The following is a 20,778-nucleotide window of genomic DNA, read 5'->3' on the forward strand; positions in this document are numbered from 1 at the left end:
CCTCTTTCTCTGTCACTTTCAAATAAATAAATAATCAATACATCAATAAATAAAGTCAGGGCTTGCTTAATGGTTAAGGCACTTATGCAAAGCATAAGGACCAGGGTTCGATACCCCAGGACCCATGTAAGCCAGATGCACAAGGGGCACATGCACCTAGAGTTTGTTTGCAGTGGTTGGGGGCTCTGTTGTGTCCATTCTATCTTCCCCCTATCTCTCCCCAAATAAACATATAGATAATAAAATATTTGAAAAAAAATTAAGTCAATAATCCTGAAAACGTACAGTCTAGTAAAACTGGAAAACAACAGCTCAGAGGTAAGCTCACCATAACCTTCCTAAGTGGTGTGATCTGCCAGCCCCCCATGGGAGATGAGGCTGGAGGCTTCAGCTTGGCACCTGACAGGGGCTTTGGGGACTGCATTCTGAGCCTGGGGCTTTGAAGCGGGCTCTCCTTATGTCCTCATTCAGCTCTCAAGGAACAAGGAGCCACACTCACCAATGTGGGCTTGCAGGAGGATCGGAGCCTGCGGCTCAGGATGGTTTAACCCTTCGCTCTGTTTCTGGGACAATCCTCATGGGTACAAAAGGAAGCAGGTCAGAGACACATTACGTCCAGTTGGGGAAAGTGTTAGGGAACCCCTCTTTGGCCACAGATTTCAGCTTTCTGTATTTCCAACAGCATTACTGAAATAGAGTGCATCTATTCAAAACGTGCCCACCTCTACTCTATAACCCCCAGGGTGGGGGGTTGAGTGTACTCACAGACATGAGTAGTCAGTCATCCGCACACCGACTTAGCATCTGTACAAGGAGAAACCCTACTCCTGTACTTGACACTCCTCCAGTGTCCCACCTAGAGCTGGCCACCAGTTTCTGTGGCTACAAATTGCCTGGTACACTTCAGAGACACCCAGCTGTGCTTTGACCCCCGCCCCCCCACCAATCTGGCTGACTCTTCTGTCCTTTTCTCAGAGGTTCCTTGGTTTCATCTTCCCAGGGCAGTGCCCTTGGCATGTTGTAAACATGAACCTGTCCTCTTCGGGCAGAGGAGGTTTGGCTGGATGTGGCCGGCTGGAGATCTAATGTAGAAGCTTCGTCTGGCTGTGAGCCCACCGACCACCCCAGTTCTGTCGTCAGCCCTGGAGCCGCCTCAGCTTCTCCCTTCATGCCCATCCAGCAGCAGCTTCTGGTGCCATACGGAGTTGGCCCCCTCCGTGGGCAGTGACTAGCGCTCATCACCCCACATACTGTGGCAACCCCCAAGAAAGGCATCTCCAAACCCCATCAGTCACATCACTGGCATACTAGGGCCCTACCGTTGCCATCTCCAGAAGCCATGCCCAGTGAATGCAGACTTGAACTCATCTCCCTCTTTGGGTTGGGAAGTTCTGAGTGGCTTAGTACCTCAGTGACAATGTTTCCTAAAAGTCCAAGTGCCAGAGAGCAGGTTTCCCCCATCCCAGGCAGAGGGCAGTGTGTGGGTGCTCATGAGTGCTCCAACCCTAGTTAGCCAGGCCAAGGCTCTTGTCTCCCAGCCTGAGGTTCCCTCAGTGCCTGTCTCCAGGTCACTTGGATGTGATGGCTGCTCAGACAAGTGCTGGCACTGCTTGAATTAACACTAAGGATTTTTGCAGGTGAGTCCTGGTTTTAAGGAATTCAGAAGAGACCCTTATACTGGCTTCCTTCGGTTCCAGGGATGCCCTGTGACCCTACCAGCAGGTCTCCCTCTTTGAGAAGATGGAGCAACCTCACTTGGTGCCTGGGAGGCACTGAGGTCAGACTGGGTGTAGAGACTATGGGGAGAAGGAGAGAGTGGAGGAGGAGGGTTGGTACAGATCACTCAACACTCAGTCCAAACCCTAATATATCTTGTCTCCAGAAGGTGAAACTGTACGTGTCCTGGTCTCTGTCCCAGTCTCCAGCACCCAGCACCATCTACCCACATGCACAGGAACTGGAAGCAAATGACACCAATCTCCCATGAAGCTATCAGGGGACCTACAAGTAGAATAAGCAAGACAAATGACCACCCTCTCCCATGAGCCTGACCATGGGCCCTTCCTACCTGATGGCAGCAGAGGGAGGCCAAGGGCACTAGTGTCACTTCCTCTGGGGAGGGAAGTGCCCAACTGTCCCTTTTCTGGGCAGCAGTATCTAGGGCTCAGATACCTAGCCACTCCTTCAGTGACTAGAGCTGTGGTATTTTGCACACAGTGACACTCAGAGCCAGTGTGAGAGGCAAGGCCAGCTGAGGTGGGAGTGGCAACATGCTGAGTTTTTTAATCTTGCACAGTCCTCATGACTCAACTGATCTTCTGTGTACACAACGTGGTTATCATCCTGAACTTCGAACAGCAGATTGAACCTGAACCACAGTGACCCCAGACACCCAGTGCTGATGGATCAGCACGGGAGCCTCATATAAAGAAAATGAGGGTTGGGGAGATGACTTATGGTTAAGGTGCTTGCCTGTGAAGCCAAAGGAGCCAGGTTCAATTCCCCAGAACCCATGTAACCCAGATGCACACAGTGGTGCATGCATCTAGAGTTCACTTCCAGTACCCAGAGACCCTGGCACACCCATTCTCTCTTTCTCTCAAATAAATTGAATCTAGCTGGGTGTGGTGGTGCATATTTTTAATCCCAGCACTCAGTAGGCAGAGGTCAGAGGATCGCTGTGAGTTCGAGGCCACCTACATAGTGAATTCCAGCTCAGCCTGGGCTAGAGTGAGACTCTACTTCGAAAACCCACAAAAAAAAAAAAAAAAAAAAAAAACTGGATCTAGAACAAAGGGCATTAGGATGCCACCTTTGCCCAGCAGTCCCCTCTTAAGTGTGGTTTGTTGCCAACAGGCTACTTGGGCTTGAAAATAGTAAGTGGAAATTTCAGAAATAATTCATAATTCAAAACCATGTGCCATTCTTATAGCACAATGACATCTCCTGTCGTCCTGTTCTGTCCCATGTAGGTCTTACATCATCCCTCCGTGCAGTATGTCCACACTGCATACATCGGGTGCCCATCTGTGTCCTCAGTTATTATAGTGAGTGCCACAGTGAGTCAGAGCTCATGAGCACTTAACCTTGTTTCATTCTAGTGGTCCCAAAGCTCAGGCATAGTGGTGCTGGAAATGTTTAACAACATAGTGTTATTAGTATTATCAGTTATTGTTATTTTTCTCTGGGGCTAATTATAAATTCAGCTCTAATATGAGCAACATGTTTAGGAAAACATAGTATTTCAGAGGTTTTAGTACTGTCTCTGGTTAGAGCATTTATAGACTGGAAAGTTTTGCCCACCAATAATCATGCACTGTCTTCCTCAAATATTTAATTTAATTTAATTGCATATTTTTATGTGTAGTGTGCATGCATGTGTATGAGCACATGTGTGTGGGGAGTATGTATACATGTGAGTGTGGAGAGCCGAGGTCCACACTTGGTATCTTAAGTTAATTTTTAATTTTTTTTGCACTTTTCAAGGCAGGCTCTCACTCTAACCCAGGCTAATCTGGAACTCACCCTGCAGTCCCAGACTGGCCTCAAACTCACTGCACTCCGACCTCTGCCTCTCAAGCACTGGAATTAAAGGTGCATGTCACCATGCCCGGCTCTAGTTTTCTTTATTTTGTTGTGAGTGTGAGTTTATGCCACAGCATGCATGTAGAGGTCAGAGGACAATCTGGGGTGCTGGTCCTCACCTTCCAGCTCGTTTCAGGCAGGGCCTCTCATCCATTTCTGGGTTTGCCAGGCTAGCTTGCCTACAAGCTTCCGGGAGATTTTCCCATTTCTACCTCCCTTTCATGGGAGGCTTGCAGGGATTACAGATGGTGCTGCAGTGTCCAGCTTTACATAGTTTTTGGTACTCAAGCTTGCACTGTAAGCGCTTACCCACTTAGCCATTTCCCCAGCCCTCTCCCTTAGTTTTTTTTTTTTTTTTAGCATTTTCCATGACTATAAAAAAAAATCCCATGGTAATTACCCCCCACTTTCCCCTTTGAAATTCCATTCTCCATCATATTTCCTCCCCATCACAATCATTGTACTTACATATATACAATATCAACTTATTAAGTACCCTCCTCCCTTCCTTTCTCTTCCCTTTATGTCTCCTTTTTAACTTACTGGCCTCTGCTACTAAGTATTTTCATTCTCACGCAGAAGCCCTCTCCCTTAGTTTTTGAGCCAAGGTCTCTCAGTGAACCTGGAGCTGACCAATTCAGGTAGCCTAGCTAACTAGCCAGCCCCAGGATCTCCAGCCTCCACCTCCTCAGTGCTGGGATTAAGACATCTGCCACCAAGCCTGGCTTTTACACGGGTGCTGGGGACATAGCAAGGACCTTACTGACTGAGCCTTCTCCTTAGCCCCTACATTTATTAGACATGAAAAGCCCCAAGGATTAGTAGTGTTCTCTGTGAATCTGTTTGAATGGAGTCAAGTATCTTTACGGCATCAGTTACATGCAACATGATCAAGCAGGTGTGACCGGGACGTCTGGTATGTGGCTTTATTCTGCTCGAGAAGTGTATGGGACAAAGATCAGTCTAGAAAACTATGGGCGTGTGATGGTAGAACTCCGGTGAAAATGTGAATCTGTGCAAGCAAAACTGAACTGGGGGTGGGGCTTGGTGGAAGAGGCCATTAGCAAATGGGTGTTAAATGCAGGCCATTATTTGCATGCATGTGGCCCCACCGACACCTCTACAAAGGAAGGACACGTGTGTCTTAACTTGCCTTCCCGGATTTTCTCAGCCTTCTCCATCCAGTGCATGTGGCATTGAACTGTGATCCTGCTCTCCCAACTGTCACCTTCTTCTCAGGTGCCCATTTGCAGCAATGGGCACTACCCACCTTCCAAACACCAAGCAGAGCATGAAGAGACTCTTGCAACCCTTCTCTTTCATTCCCTCCACAAATCAGTAAGTTCCACAGCCTTCCTTCCCAGTAACATCCCCAGTCCAGCTCCGCCAATACCCCAAGCCCAGGCACCTGCAGTCTCTCCTCAGGACTGCTAGAAAGCCCTTGCCTGGTCCCTCACCACCTCTGCCCAACATGCCACTCACACAAACCTGATCTTGTCCCATGCCCAGCAAAAGTCTTTGAGGAACTTCCCCGGGCCCCAAGACAAAGCCACACTGGCTAATGGGACCTTCAAGGCCTGTGTGACATGACCCATCTCTCCCTGACCCTGGACTTTAGCCACACCCCAGTCATGTTTCTTCCATTGCTATGTTTAGTGATCCCTTCTAGTCCAGCACTGAGGGGGTTGGTCTCCTCCCCTGTTCCACTTCTATTCATCCTTTGGATTTTTGCCCGAACCTTGCTCCCCTAGACAGCTCCTTCTGACTCACTCCAGTAAGGGACCTGCTCCAGCCCTTGCTACCAGGACACCAGTTTGTATGACAGACACGGCCTCTCCCACTGGACACAAGTTCCTCCAGAGTACTGACCATGTCTGCCAGGGCAACCCTTCAGATCCCTAGAGCTTGGCATTTACTGGCTGCTCAGCAAATAATGAATGAATGAATGCTTAAAAATTTCTTTGGGGCAGAGAGCCGCGTGCCCACGCGCCGGGGGGACGACCGCAGGAGCGGGAGCGCGGTGTCCAGGCCTGTCCTGGATGAAGGCATCTTTCCAGACATGCCTGCCCATGTAATGTAAAAACTTCAATGGTTGCCTCCCTCTATAAAGATACTAACTGTAAAGCCTCATGGTGGAACATCTGTCTGACCCATTCAAGGGAAGGATGAAAAAAGGTCTACATAGAAACACAATGTGAATGGAAGAGACCAGCCACTGTTGGCCTGGAGCTTACAGAAAGCCTACTACATCAGCCTCCTGAGTGCTGGGTTTGAAGATGCAAGTAGTACAGCACTCTGAACATACACTGAAAACAGCTCTCATCTCCAAGAACCCAGTGCTTGTGTCCCAGTATGAGAAATTAACTGTTGGGGAACAGCGTTTAATGAATGAAGCCTTCCAGCCAACCAGTGAACTCTTTAGACCCATTACTGTATATTCCCAGTCAGATTGGATCACTTCTCACCCTGAGGCCCCCCAAGACTTTGAAAAGTTTTTCAGTGATCCCTACAGGAAGGCACCCACTCCAGAGAAAAACAATATTTATATACAGCCCATTGCTCTGTTCACAGACTAGCTGTTCCGCAAGCAGTGGGACTCCTATCTCAGCCTTCCGTCTCATGGATCTCTAGGAAACTCCCGAGTCATCAGTGAAGAATATGTTAAATGGCTTAAGGGCTACTGCGAAGCATTTTTCTATGGCTTGACAGTAAAATTCCTAGAACCAGTTTCTATTTCTGCAACGAAATGTTCCTTTAGAGTGAATGATCACACACAAAATCTACAGATTCATGCAGAAGAAGAAACCTGAGGATGCCTTCTGTGTTGTGGGGATAACAATGATTGATCTTTACCCAAGAGACTCCTGGAATTTTGTCTTTGGACAGGCGTCTTTAACAGAAGGTGTGGGGATATTCAGCTTCGCCAGGTATGGCAAGGATTTCCACAGCCCATGCTACAAGGACACAGTGACAAAGGCCCAGAGAACATCCTCCAGCGAATATCCCATTTTTGATAACTATTATATTCCTGAAATCACTAGTGTTTTGCTGCTGCGATCCTGTAAGACTTTAACACGTGAAATCGGACACATATTTGGACTGCGACATTGCCAATGGAAGCTGACCGGCGCCCTCTGAACCTGTGTCCTATCTGTTTACGCAAGTTGCAGTGTGCCCTTGGCTTCGACATTGTAGAAAGATACAAAGCACTGTTGAGGTGGCTAGATGATGAATGCAAGGACACACCAAGAGCCACTCCAGAACATAGCTATGAGGATTTGAACCTGACAAAACCCGTGGAAGCCTTTCAGGAATGGAAAGAGTGGATATTAAAATGCCTCGCTTGGGCTGGAGAGATGGCTTAGCGGTTAAGCGCTTGCCTGTGAAGCCTAAGGACACCGGTTCGAGGCTTGGTTCCCCAGGTCCCACGTTAGCCAGATGCACAAGGGGGCGCACGTGTCTGGAGTTCGTTTGCAGGGGCTGGAAGCCCTGGCGCGCCCATTCTCTCCCTCTTCCTCTGTCTTTCTCTCTGTCTGTCGCTCTCAAATAAATAAATAAAAATGACCAAGAAAATATTAAAATGCCTCGCTGTTCTCCAAAAAGAAGGACCTTAAGATAGGAGTAACTAAAATAAATACTTCCATGTCGAAAAAAAAAAAATTCTTTGGATAATAATGTAGAAAATTAATACAAGTTTTGAACAAAAAGATGGCTGAGTGCTCCTTAAAGAATAACATACAGGGCTGGAGAGATGGCCCAGTGGTTAAGGTGATCGCCTGAAAGCCTAACAACCTGGGTTTGATTCCCAGGACCCATGTAAAGCCAGTTGCACAAAGTGGCACATGCATCTGAAGTTTGTTTATAGTGGCTGGAGGCTCTGTTATGCCCATTCTATCTCTCTGTCTCTCTTCTCTCAATCTATCTCTGCTTGGAAATAAATAAAAAAAATTTTAATTGTGAAAAGAAAAAAAATTTTTTTAAATACAAAGAATAACATACCTCTTACTTCTCAATGTAGTTTGTAGCGTTGCATCATAAGGTGCAGCAAGGCACTGAGGATTATTGCAAGTTAGTGTGGAGGAAGACTGGAGGGCGGTATCAGGATTCAGGCCAGCCAGCTGCCCTCCAAGGGAGGCCCTCTTCCTTCAACTCAGCCAGTGTTCAGAGCCTCGGAAAGACATGCCTCTGCAATTGCCCTAAAATACCAGCTCTTGGTGACTCAGCAGATCTGGCCTTTGCTAGGCACATTACAGGGCTGGATGCTCAGGGTTTTTCCAGAAGAAAGGTCAACAAGGTGCACACAGCCCTTCAGTCCTGGCACCTGGTCCTGGCTCTGACTGCAGGTGAGGAGTGCTCCCTCAGAGGGGCTGTGGGACATTTCCCAAAGGGCTCTCAGCAGCTCCACCTGTGGGGGCCGGCTGTGGGGTACCCACACTTCAGGCCTGGAAGCTATGGTGCAGAGGGAAAGCAGGCAAACAGGATGCCAGGAGAGGAAGAACAAGGTGTGGCTTGGGAGGGCTGTGAACTTCCTCCTGGACCTGCCCGATCCCTCACTCGCACTGCCCTTCTTGGAGAGATAAACAAACTTGTGATGGGATGGGAAAGCAGACAGCCCCTGCTCCATTCCAGGCAGCCTATCAACATAAGGCAGAGGAAGCACAAATATCACTGGAGCAAACTCCTGGCTTTGGGGTCCTGCCTGCTCACTGCAGCAGCAGAGGCCACTCTCAGGGTACCAGCTGGCTGGGGGGACCAGCAAGCTGAGATCTCCTCTGACTGTACTGCTGGCTAGTCACCGAACAACCTCTCCTTCCGCAGTCACTGTCCCTGCACCATGGTGGCCTGGCTACACTGACTGTGCTATGCCAGGCCCAAGCTTTGTTTCTCTCCCTGTAGGACCTGGAGCCCAACCCAGGAGAACAGCTCAGAACCAGCAAGTAAGAGGATAGAATGTGCTTTGTAATCCCAAAGAGTGGAACAGCCTTGCGGGGTGGAGGAGCTGAAGGAAGGCAGGAAGACAGTAAGCCATCTGTCTGGGAGTCTCCCCATCCCGACTATATCCAAACACCCATCAGTAGAGATGAGTAAGAAGTACCGAATACGGGACTGCGCTGGCATGAAGATGGCCAGACACCAGGGCCAGCCTGGATGGAGGCCAGGCCCTCAGTGCCACTGTTGACTCTGTGCCCTTAGGCATTTGTCCTATAGGCCTCACCACCACTGTGGAGGAGCTGGGTAGAGAGGATGGAGGTGGGTGGGCTGGCTGGCACTGAATGCCTTTAGGGAGGACAGGATACTTCCAGTGTGGAAAATCCATATAAACTTATTTATACAAGCTACCTATGAGAAAACCAAGTTGGTTGAGACCATTAAAATGACACTTATTTGGGGCTAATTAGAATTTCAATCCAGGCAAACACAGACTTAAGCAGAGTTTAAAAAATGGAGCTATAGCCGGGCATGGTGGCGCATGCCTTTAATCCCAGCACTCGGGAGGCAGAGGTAGGAGGATCACCATGAGTTCAAGGCCACCCTGAGATGACAGAGTTAATTCCAGGTCAGCCTGGACCAGAGTGAGACCCCACCTCGAAAGACCAAAAAAAAAAAAAAAAAAAAATGGAGCTATAAACCGGGTGTGGCAGCGCACACCTTTAATCCCAGCACTCGAGAGGCAGAGGTAGGAGGCAGAGAGTTTGAGGCCACCCTGAGACTTCATAATGAATTCCAGTTCAGCCTGGGTTAGAGTGAAACCTACCTTAAATAAAAAAAAATGGAGAGCTGGGCATGGTAGTGCATGCCTTTAATCCCAGCACTCGGGAGGCAAAGGTAGGAAAATCGCTGTGAGTTCGAGGCCACCCCATTCTCTTCTTTCCTCTCCACTCCTTGAAAATAAATAAATAAAAAATATTTTTTAAAAAAATTTATATTTCAGGGGTAAGGCTTAGCCATTGAGGTGCTTGCTTGCAAAGCCAAAAGACCCAGATTTGATTCCCAGGACCCAAATAAGTCAGATGCACAAGTGATACATGCGTCTGGAGTACATCTGTAGCAGCTGAAGGTCCTGGAGCGTCCATCTTATCTTTCTCTTTCAAATAAATACAATTTTAAAAATAAAGTGACCCACTCATCTTAAAAAAAAAAAATTATCTGGGTGTGGTGGCGCACACTTTTAATCCCAGCACTTGGGAGGCAGAGGCAGGAGGATCGCCATGCGTTCGAGGCCACCCTGAGACTACATAGTGAATTCCAGGTCAGCCTGGGCTAGAGCGAGACCCTACCTTGAAAAAAAAAATTGCCAGGCAAATTATACACCTTTAATCCCAGCACTTGGGAGGCAGAGGTAGGAGGATCACCAAGAGTTCAAGGCCAGCCTGAGACTACACTGTGAATTCCAGGTCAGCCTGGGCTAGAGTGAGACACTATCTTGAAAAAAAAAAAAAGTAAGTTTCAGTGCTGGGGATGAGTCCCAGAGCACCACACATGTGAGGCACATGCTCTACCATGGAGCCACACTACCAGCAGCATTTTGACTTATTTTTCCTTGATGCCGTCAAACAGGTTTTAACTGTAACAAGGGAGGAGCAAGAGAAGGCATCAAGCTTGCAGGCTGATGCTCCGAAGTCTCAGCCATCTCGCGCTCTACCAAGTAAAATAAGAGCCGTCAAGTTTTCCACCACTTTTAAATGACACAGGGAAAATAACCCAAGTAGAACCTAGCTCACTTCTCTAAGGAAAAACCCTTTCCCCCTGTGGTCACTCCTGAGCTGTGGTGAGAGACTCCCCTCTCCAGGGATAGTAGGAATGGTTCATCCCATACACCCATTTGCTTTTTCCTTCCCTCCAGGAGCCATTCTGTGTGCGTCTCCCCCATATCCCACACTGGCTTTTCAAAACTCAGCAATGCTCCTTATGATCTGGAAGCTTCCTCACCACTATGCAACAGGATCACCTGGTGCCTGAGCCTTCTGAGAAAGCCAATCCACTGGGGGCAGGGGTTCAGTTAGTGTCCTACGGAGCAGCCTGCCACCTGGCAAACCTCCTAGCACTGCTTTCTGGGTTGTTTCATCTTGGGGTGGGTGGGTAGGTGGGTGTGTTTGGATTTTCCAATGTTTTAGTTGCAGATACAGAATCAAAAGACACCAGCGGACCGGGCATGGTGGCGCACACCTTTAATCCCAGCATTTGGGAGGCAGAGGTAGGATCACCATGAGTTCAAGGCCACCCTGAGAGTACAGATGAATTCCAGGTCAGCCTGAGCTAGAGTGAGACCCTACCTCAAAAAAACAAAACAAAACAAAAAGACACCAGCGAGGCTGGAGAGATGCCTTAGCAGTTAAGGCACTTAACTGCAACGCTTAAGGACCCCAGTTTGATTCCCCAGTACCCATATAAACCAGATGCACAGGGTGACACATGTGTCTGGAGTTTGTTTGCAGTGGCTAGAGATCCTGGTGTGCTCATTCTCTCTCGTTAATAAATAAATAAATATGGGGGGGGACACCAATGGCTGAAAGTGCTTGTGGAGCTCAAGCAAAAGCCTGAGAGGACGAAGGCGCTGCTCAGCGGTAGAACACTTGACTTCCATGAATGAGGTGGCCCTGAGTTCCAACCTCAGCACTGCAAGGAAAAAAATAAGTCCCCAGCTCAACTCTCAAGTTAAGATGCTCCACCCTGGCAGGGCATCGCTGTGTCCCTGAGCACAGTGTTCCAGGCAGAGGCCGTGAGGCCTCCCTCTGTGGAGGGCACAGTGTGAAAAGCAGGACAGCCCGCCCCCACATCTGGCAGCTGGACTGGCCGTCTACTGCTGCAGGGCAGGCCAGATCCCCTAACCTGTAGGAGAAGCTGGCTCTCTGACATCCCCCAGCTGTCACTGGGCACGTTGGTCCCACTGCCTGGTTTCCTTGTATTGTTTGTGTGTGTGTGTGTGTGTTTATTATTTATTTATTTGAGAGGGACAGACAGAGAAAGAGGCAGAGAGAGAGAATGGATGTGCCAGGGCCTCCAGCCACTGCAAACAAACTCCAGACGCGTGCGCCCCCTTGTGCATCTGGCTAACGTGGGACCTGGGGAATCGAGCCTTGAACCAGGGTCCTTAGGCTTCACAGGCAAGCACTTAACCACTAAGCCATCTCTCCAGCCCTGGTTTCCTTGTATTTTAAAAGAAATGAGAAAACAGAAATTGACAAAGAAGCCGGGCGTGGTGGTGCACGCCTTTAATCCCAGCACTCGGGAGGCAGAGGTAGGAGGATCGCCGAGAGTTCGAGGCCACCCTGAGACTACATAGTGAATTCCAGGTCAGCCTGAGCCAGAGTGAGACCCTACCTCGAAAAACCAAAAAAAAAAAAAGAAAAAAAAAGAAATTGACAAAGAAAAATGAAATTTACAGCTTAGCCAAGGACAGACAGGGTCTATCTTCCTCTCCACTGTACCTGTGCCACCTTACACTTTATGGAAAGCCATGAGACAAAGCCTTGAACATCTGCACATGTAACTGTGAGACAAGCAGTCAGTCCTTTCCTGGGGCAAAGAAGACCCCAGTTACTGGTGCTCTCTGTTATAATAAAGACAGTTTTCTACGCAAGTCTGGGCTGAGGAGAATGGGATCTTAAAGATTCCCCTCGCTTTGAAAGAGGAGAGAATCTCGGATTTTGTGGGATGTAAGACCCTCACCCATTCCAGGCATGGCAGAGTTCTGTTTCCTTGAGTCTGTTTTTTTTTTTTTTTTTTTTTTTTTTTTAATGTTAGACCATTTAAGTGAGAAAAAAACCAAACACAGCAGTATGATAAATGAAGGAGCGGCACAGCCTCTCTCTAGAATGCCTCCTCTCCCACCAGGGCTTTGGCATAGAATCACAGCTACATTTCTACTTCAGAAACAAATCCCATCTGCCAAGACTGACTTTGGGGTTGGCTGGGCAACTAAAGTATTTTTCGTACTTTTGAGAAGACCCAAGTCACTCATGTGACCAGAAAAATCGACCCTCAAAGCAACCAAGGTTGTTCATTCCACAGGAGAGCCAAGTCCCCTGGCAGAGGGTCACAGGTGCCTGCAGATCTCTCTGACACCTCACGGAGGCACTAGGACTTCCTGGCCCTGGCTGCAGCCAGACAAAAGCCCCCCCAGGGGCGGGGGGAGTCCCTGGCAAGGGAAACTCAAGAGGCACCTGGGCACCCATAACTCAGAGGAAGCTCAGAGAGGATCTGGTCTTGTGACATTGGGGTGGGGCTGGAGCAGGATGGAATGTCATGGGCAGGGAAAAGAGCCCCCATCATCCTCAGGACGTGGTTAAAAGTCTCTCACCAAAAATTTCCAAACTGGGGCTGGAGAGATGGCTTAGCAGTTAAGGCTACAAAGTCAAAGGACCCAGGTTCAATTCCCCAGGACCCATGTAAGCCAGATACACATACGTCTGGAGTTCATTTGCAATGGCTACAGGCCCTGACACACCCATTCTCTCTCTGCCTCTTTTCTATCTCTCTCTCACACTCTGCTTGAAAATAAATAAATAAAATTTTTTTTAAAAGAGTAAGAATTTCCAAACTGCCTACAAATAACTATAATCCTTTGCCTGAGAAAATCTCACCAACAAGATTATGAGCCATGTTTTATAAACACACATTCTAACTTCCTTGAGACATGTAGTAAGAAGTTCCATGACCTTTTATGACCTGGATTTTTAAATCAACACTCTTTTTAAAAATTTTTTGTTTATTTTTATTTATTTATTTGAGAGTGACAGACAGAGAGAGAAAGAGGCAGAGAGAGAGAGAGGAGAGTGGGCGCGCCAGGGCCTCCAGCCACTGCAAAGGAACTCCAGATGCATGCACCCCCTTGTGCATCTGGCTAACGTTGGTCCTGGGGAATCGAGCCTTGAACTGGGGTCCTTAGGCTTCACAGGCAAGCACTTACCCGCTAAGCCATCTCTCCAGCCCTAAATCAACACTCTTATCTGTAAACCTGAATACAGTGTACCTCACAGAACACTTCATAACCTGATTTGCTAAGTAAATGTCCAGATAAAATGAGCATACTAGGGGCTGGAGAGATAGCTTAGCATTTAAGGTGTCTGTCTGCAAAACCAAAGGACCCCAGTTCAATTCTCCAGGACCCACGTAAGCCAGATGCACAAGGGGGCACATACATCTAGAATTTGTTTGCAGTTGCTAAGGGCCCTGACACATCCATTCTCTCTCCTCTCTCTCTTAAATAAATATGTTTTTTTTTTTAAATTAGCATACTAGAGTCAGGAATGGTGGCACATGCCTATAATCCCAGCACTCAAGAAGCAGAGGTAGGAGGATCACCATGAGGTCGAGTCCAGCCTGAGACTACAGAATGAATTCCAGGTCAGCCTGGGCTACAGTGAGACCCTACCTCAAAAAGAAAAAGAAAAAAGAGTATACTAAAACATGTGAAAGGCTTTTACTTAATCTTCTAAATCCTTTAAACAATGTAACTTGAAAAGCCATCATTATCTATCTATCTATTCAAGACATTTAGGCACGAATCTCTTGAGATGCCCACACTCACACTTGGTTGTGTTCTATTGATGTACTTACAACTTTTTCCTCTAAGGATAATGTGATCATCTCATCACTACCAGAAATAACCTTATCAGACCACCACAGGGATAGTTAGGCTTACAATAATAGAGCTAGTAATACTCTCTAGAAAGAGGGGAAGAAGAGCCATTAGACCCTTACCTGGGACTATAGCTCCTACTTTTTTTTTAATTTATTTGACAGAGAAATAGACAGGTAGAGAGAGAGAGAATGGGTATGCCAGGGCCTCCAGGCCCCTTGTGCATCTGGCTTACATGGGTCCTGGGGAGTCAAACTTAGGTCCTTTGGCTTTGCAGGCAAGCGCCTTAACCACTAAGCCATTTCTCCAGCCCAGCTCCTTTTTATGGCCCCCACCCAGCCACATGTATGTGTGGGGGTGGGGGGAGTAAAGTATATAGTAGACGCAAGTCTAACTGAAGGGATCTCCATGGTGAAGCTTTGTGAGGTCTTTAGCTATGAGCAGGCAGGACTGTTCAGTGATGCAGCTATTTTTTTTATTTAATTTTATGTATTTGAGAGAGAGAAAGAGAGAGTGAGCAAGCAAAGGCAAGCCAGGTCCTTCAGCCACTGCAAACAAATTCCAAATGCATGCACCACCTTGCTTATGTAGGTATTGGGGAATTGAACCAGGGTCCTTAGGTTTTAATAGGCAAGTGGCTTAACCGCTAAGCCATCTCTCCAGCCCTGTAGCTGTTTCTGAGACGTTCACGTTCCTGTAAGTAACCCCTCACCTGTGCTTCTGCAAGCCAATAAACTCACCAGTTCATCAAGTTGTATTTGGGTGAAATCATTTCTTTGTCATTGGTACCCTATCTAGGATGGACAGATATTTGTTCGTGTCTTCCCAGTATAAGCTAACAACTTTTTCTTAAGTGCTTCTCTCTCCTGCTCCTGCCATTTAAATCTATGTTAAATACATTTTCTGTGTGAGCACATGTGTGTGTGTGTGGGAATGTGTATGTGTGTAGGCACATGTGTGTGGGGGAATGTGTATGTGTATGGAAGCCAGAAGTTGATGTCAGGTGTCTCTCCTGACAGTTCTTCTCTTTATTTTACTGAGGCAAGTCCTCTCACCTAAGCCGGGGCTCGCTGATCCAGTTAATCTACTCTATCTTGTCCTGAGGATCCCATCTTTGCTTCTCCTAACATCTAAGTAGGTGCTGAGCATCCAAACTCGGTCCTCACACTGTTGGGAGCCGTAGGTGCTCTTTGACCGTGGGAACTGCAGCTGGTCTTGGATCTCCAGGTACAGAGGCCTTATCGTACGGCCTTGGTAAAGCAGACTTTAGACACAAAGGCATTAACGGCCCTGGTGGAGCAGACTTCAGAAATGAAGGCACTGTTTTGAGAAAGTTTTATTTTCTGTATATAAGCTTGTGCTTGCCTGAATAAATCTGAGACCTTGATCAGACTCTAGACTTGGTCTCCTTCTTTGTGTCTGTCTTGTCTCTCATCCAGGTTTATTTCCCCTCAGGTCCTTGTTTAACTCCCTGCTAGCTGGGGCATCACACTTACAAGGCAAGCACTTTAACTGCTAAGCCATTTTCTTAGTCTCCCAAATGAATAAGCTCTAGCTTTGCTTCACAATGACTCATCCTAAAATTCCTTTCTACATTGTAAGTCAAGATCCAGGCTGCATCTCCACATACTACGTCCAGGGCTCTGGGAAGAATTCCTCAGGCCGCAGAGCCAGCAATGTTGAGCCATCTTCCCTGCTGCTGCTGACAGACCAGCTCATGAATCATGACCTTGTGTCTTTTCTGTTTGAAGTTTTAAATTACTTAATTTATTTATTTGCAAGCAGAGAAAGGAGACAGAGAGAACATGCACACCAGGGCCTCCAGCTGCTGCAAATGGAACTCCAGATGCATGTGCCACCTTGTGCATTTGGCTTGAGGTAGGTACTGGGGAATCAAACTTGGATCCTTAGGCTTTGTAGATAAGTGCCTTAATGGCTAAGCCATCTCTCCAGTCCCCTTTTCTGTTTAAACGAGCATTTGGGGTTGGATAGAGTGGTTAAGGCACTTGTCTGCAAAGCCTAAGGACCCAGGTTCAACTCCTCAGAACCCATGTAAGCCAGATGCTCAAGGTGACAGACACATGCACACAGGTGGCGCATGTGCACAAGGCGGCACACATGTTTGGAGTTCATTTGCAGAGGTTAAGGCTCTGGCATGCCAATCTCTCTCGCATTAAAAAATAAAATAAAATGAAAGAGCATTCAAAGTTCAGAGAGGATGTTTACTCAAGTTAACCCAGCCAGTAAGTGCCAAAGAGATGTTCTTACTCAGTCAACTATTCACTGACCTCTCAAATGCTAAATAAAGGCAGCAAAAGCTGCTGCTTCTGATCCAGAAACAGAGCTTGCTTTTTCAAAAAGTATTTTTATTTACAAGGAAAGAGGGAGGGAGGGAGGGAGGGAGGGAGGGAGGGAGGGAGGGAGGGAGGAGGGGAGAGAGAAACAAAATCTTGCCACTGCATGTGCCACTTTGTGCATCTGGCTTCATGTGGGTACTGAGGAATCAAACCCAGACCATCAGGCTTTGCAAACCAGCCTTAACCACTGAGCCATCTCTCCAGCCCCAGGGCTTACTTTTTGTTTATGGGTCAGCAAGAGAATTTTCTGGTAAGTCTCTTTAGCTCAGAGAAAAGAGCACTTTTCCCCCTAAAGCAAGCCTCTCAGATGAGAACTGGAGAGTATATAGGGTGTGGCTTTGCACTGGGGCCCACCCAACTGGCAGCAAAGGGACAGGCAGTGGACCAAGAGACAAGATGGCACTGCAGTCCTGTGAAACATGAGAAGGAATATAGTGGCTGCTGTTGTGAGAGTGAAAACCTGCTGTTCTCTGGGGAGAAAGGATGGGCCGACTTCCACCAGGAAAGTCAATAAACCATGAAAGCCAGGGAAACTGCTCCTTTGAACTTGTTTGTACAGGGTGGGTTTGGTTATTATGTAAGCAAGGATAGGATCCACACAGCCTTTTCTGAGTGTCACTACAATCCAGTCCCTGCAGAAGGTATGTCTGGGTTCCTGGCAAAGCTTTGGTTCACACTGGGAGCGCTGGGGGGGATGTGTCTGCTGGGGTGCCTCCTCCCTTACACACAGTCCATTTGAGACCTTGATACCAGCCTGGGGTGAGGACCACCCACAAGTGACCACAGGAGGCCAGCAGGATTCAACAGTGCCCCACCTGCCTCTACCCCGGACCTTAGCCCCCGGGTCCCCTCTCCCCACAGCCAGGCTGTGCTCCTGTGGTTTTGGCTCTATCCACACAAGAATTGAGAAATGGAGTCTGAACAGCCTCTACCCTTCACATCTTGGGCCTGGGCCAAAATTCCAGAAACAAACAGTGGAGGCATCAGGTGAGCGGGGACTATGCCTGGGCATGCAGATTCACTGTGGACAGGAGGAGCACTACCCATGGTGATAGGGGCTTTTTGTGGGTGCCAGTTGTGTGTGTTGTGTATCCCATGCCTTTACTCTCATTTTAAAATTTTTTTCTGACTTATTGTTATTTATTTATTAGAGGGGGCTGCTTCTAGCCACTGCAAACAAACTCCAGACGCATGTGCCACCACATGCATCTGGCTTACATGGGACCTGGAGAATTGAACCTGGGTACTAAGGCTTCGCAGGTAAGCACCTTAAGGGCTAAGCCATCTCTCCAGCCCCCTACTCTCACTTTTAATAAATTTACATTTTTACCACTACTAAAAAAAAGGGAGGTGATGTCCAAAGAAGGAGGGAGGGGTTTGATATGGTGTTGAGGCTCACAGGGACTGCCTCTTTGAGCTATTATTACTTGTGGTCTTTTTCCTGGAATTGTGGGCAGCAGAAAGCTTGGGGCCCTCTCAATGACAGATTAGTCACTATTCCTCAGCCTGAAAACTTGGGACATAATCATCCATACCAGGCACGTGCCTAGCTCAGGACCTTACTCTGCACTCTCCTCTCAGCCTGGTATAGTCAGCCACAGAGTAGCTTCCTAACTCCTCAGGTGTATTCAAACAAGCTCTGGTCTTTAACCTCTGAGCCATCTCTCCAGCCCACCTCAGGTGTGTTCAAATATGAAGTCTTCTCTTTCCATCCAACACTCCCTTTCTTTCTTTAATAACCTCCACTCTCCACAGCACTTCATCTTCTACAATAATTTATACTTTACAAACTTGGGTTGGGGGGGGGGGCTTTTTTGTTTTGGGGTTTTTTTTTTTTTTTTTTTGGAGGTAGGGTCTCACTCTAGCCCAAGCTGACCTGGAATTCACTAAGGAGTCTCAGGGTGGCTTCAAGCTCACAGCAATCCTCCTACCTCTGCCTCCCGAGTGCAGGGATTAAAAGCGTGTGCCACCAAGCCCAGCTCAACAAAGTTGTATTTTTTAAAAATTTATTTTGCAGGTCCAAATCAGGGCCTTGGATTTTGTTGACTGCCTTCTCCAGAAAGTCCTGCCAATCCCATGAAGGCCCATTCCCTGGCACGCCCCAGGGCCTAGGGCAGTGTCTGAACATTCATCCTCAGTCCCTGAGCACAGTGCCAATGTCCCCACCTCCTCAGGGACACGGAAAATCATCACGTGGCCTTCCTCATGGGGATATTTGGGAATGGAAAATTGTTTGCTGAACACTCCCTGATTTTTCTCTCCTCCCCCCCACTCAGCAATGCCAGAACAAGTGAAAGGCTCCTACTGGTGGAGGAGGCCACTATCACAGTGGAAAACTGGGGCACCGTGCCACCCAAAGATCACGCTCAAGCTAGAGGAGTCTGCCAAGTGGCAGAAGAAACAAAATCAGAAACCCCCCCCCCCAACCCCCGATGTCTTGCTCAACAATCTTGCTCACAGCTGCTGAGTTTCCCCACGGGCCCTGTCCTGGGGTCGACCTGCTAATGCAAGGGTGCCCCTTACCTTACCTGCAGCCAACCCCACCCCACCCCACCGCGCATCGGCTGGGAGAGGGGCGCCCATCTTCCAGGCCCAGAGCAGACCCCCAAAAGTATGAACAGCCGGAGGCAGGGGGGAGGCGGAAAAAGTTAAAATTAGTCTTTGCTAGGATTGCTTAGGCCCCCGCCCCTCGGCCTCACAGGGCCCGGGGCGAGTCCGAAGCCTGAAGGCCAAGCTTCCCAGCGAGCCCGCACCAGCGGGGGACGGGGCCGAGGGCTCTGGAAGACCCGGGCGCGCCGCTGTCATCCCTACCGCCCGCCCCCAGCCCTCCGCGCAGCGCGGGGCCCGGAGGGCGAGCTCCGCCCGGGGGCTCTCGGGCCGCGCGCACGGTCCCGCGGACTCCCGACCGCCGTGGGCAGGGCGGCCGGAGCTGCGGAGCCAGCCTCACCCTGGGCGGGACGGCGCGGCCGCCGCGGTCCCCGGGAGCTTACGGTCCGGCTCGCGCTCCCGCGGCGGTACGCGTGCGGCGCCTGAGCTCCCCAGCGCCTCCTGCGCAGTCTGAGGAAACCTGGGCCGCCTGGTAGAGGCCGCCCCGCCCCTCCGAGCCACGCCCCTTCTCAGAGCCACGCCCTCTGTGACCACGCCCCTCCTCGGAGCCCCGCCCGCAGAGTCACGTCCTCCTGAGGCCACGCCCCATCGGAGCCACACCCTCCCTTGAAGCTCCTCCCCCTATTCAGCGCATCGCTGAGGCCCAGTCAAGCCCTCCTCTTCTGCTGGGACCTGGCTTTAAAGCTGGCTGCCCGCCGAAGCTGAACACAAAAGCCCTCACTGGCCTGTGGTGCTCTCTTCACCTCACCCTTTCCAGCCACAGATTGTGGTAACCATACCCAAGCGTTGGTTCGCTTGGTGCATTCCTGTGACCAAGTCTGAGAGTGCAGCTCAGTGGTATAGCATGGCCCAAGGCCCTAGGTTCCAACCCCAGAAAATAATACAAATAAAAAAACTCAACATAGCCGTGCGCACTCCTTTAATCCCAGCACCCGGGAGGCAGAGGTAGGAGGATCCAGTGGAGTTTGAGGGCACCCGGAGACTACACAGTGAATTCCAGGTCAGCCTAGGCCAGAGTGAAACCCTCTACCTCAAAAAAGGGAAGAAAGGGGAAAAAAGGGCTGGAGAGATGGCTTAGCGGTTAAGCGCTTGCCTGTGAAGCCTAAGGACCCCGGTTCGAGGCTCGGTTCCCCAGGTCCCACGTTAGCCAGATGCACAAGGGGGCGCACGTGTCTGGAGTTCGTTTGCAGAGGCTGGAAGCCCTGGCGCGCCCATTCCCTCTCTCTCCCTCTGTCTGTCTTTCTCTCTGTGTCTGTCGCTCTCACATAAATAAATTTTAAAAAAAAAAGGGGGGGGAGAAGAAGGAAGTATGAAAAAAGAATAAAAAATAAAGGGGGGCTGGAGAGATGGCTTAGTGGTTAAGGCACTTGCTTGCAAAGCCAAAGCACCCAGGTTCAATTCCTGAGGACCCACATAAACCAGTGCACAAGATGGTGCATGGATCTGGAGCTCATTTGCAGTAGTTGAAAGCCCTGGCTTGCCCATTCTTATCTCTCTATCTATCTCTCAAATAAATAAATGAATAATATAATTTTAGCATGGTGGTGCATGCCTTTAATCCCAGCACTTGGCAGGCAGACGTAGAAGGATCACCATGAGTTCAAGGCCACTCTGAGACTACATAGTGAATTTCAGGTCAGTCTGGAC

The 20,778-nt window shown here is 48.9% G+C and overlaps 1 protein-coding gene and 1 pseudogene across 2 annotated transcripts in view; one reads left to right on the forward strand and one right to left on the reverse strand.

Moving 5' to 3' along the window:
• Positions 1-19,603, reverse strand: part of LOC101603274 (epoxide hydrolase 1) — a 39,123-nt gene extending 19,520 nt beyond the window's left edge. Inside the window, exon 1 of one of the 2 annotated variants that reach the window (XM_045141471.1) lies at positions 19,515-19,603. The gene's annotated coding sequence lies outside the window, so the exon portion shown is untranslated. Of the gene's footprint in view, positions 1-19,471 lie in introns of both variants that reach the window. The other variant, XM_045141470.1, reaches the window with a different exon arrangement.
• LOC101602968 lies at positions 5,587-6,950 on the forward strand (annotated as a pseudogene).
• Positions 19,604-20,778: the final 1,175 nt, after the last annotated feature.

This window comes from Jaculus jaculus, chromosome 1 (genome assembly GCF_020740685.1).
Source record: "Jaculus jaculus isolate mJacJac1 chromosome 1, mJacJac1.mat.Y.cur, whole genome shotgun sequence".
Classification (NCBI taxonomy): domain Eukaryota; kingdom Metazoa; phylum Chordata; class Mammalia; order Rodentia; family Dipodidae; genus Jaculus; species Jaculus jaculus.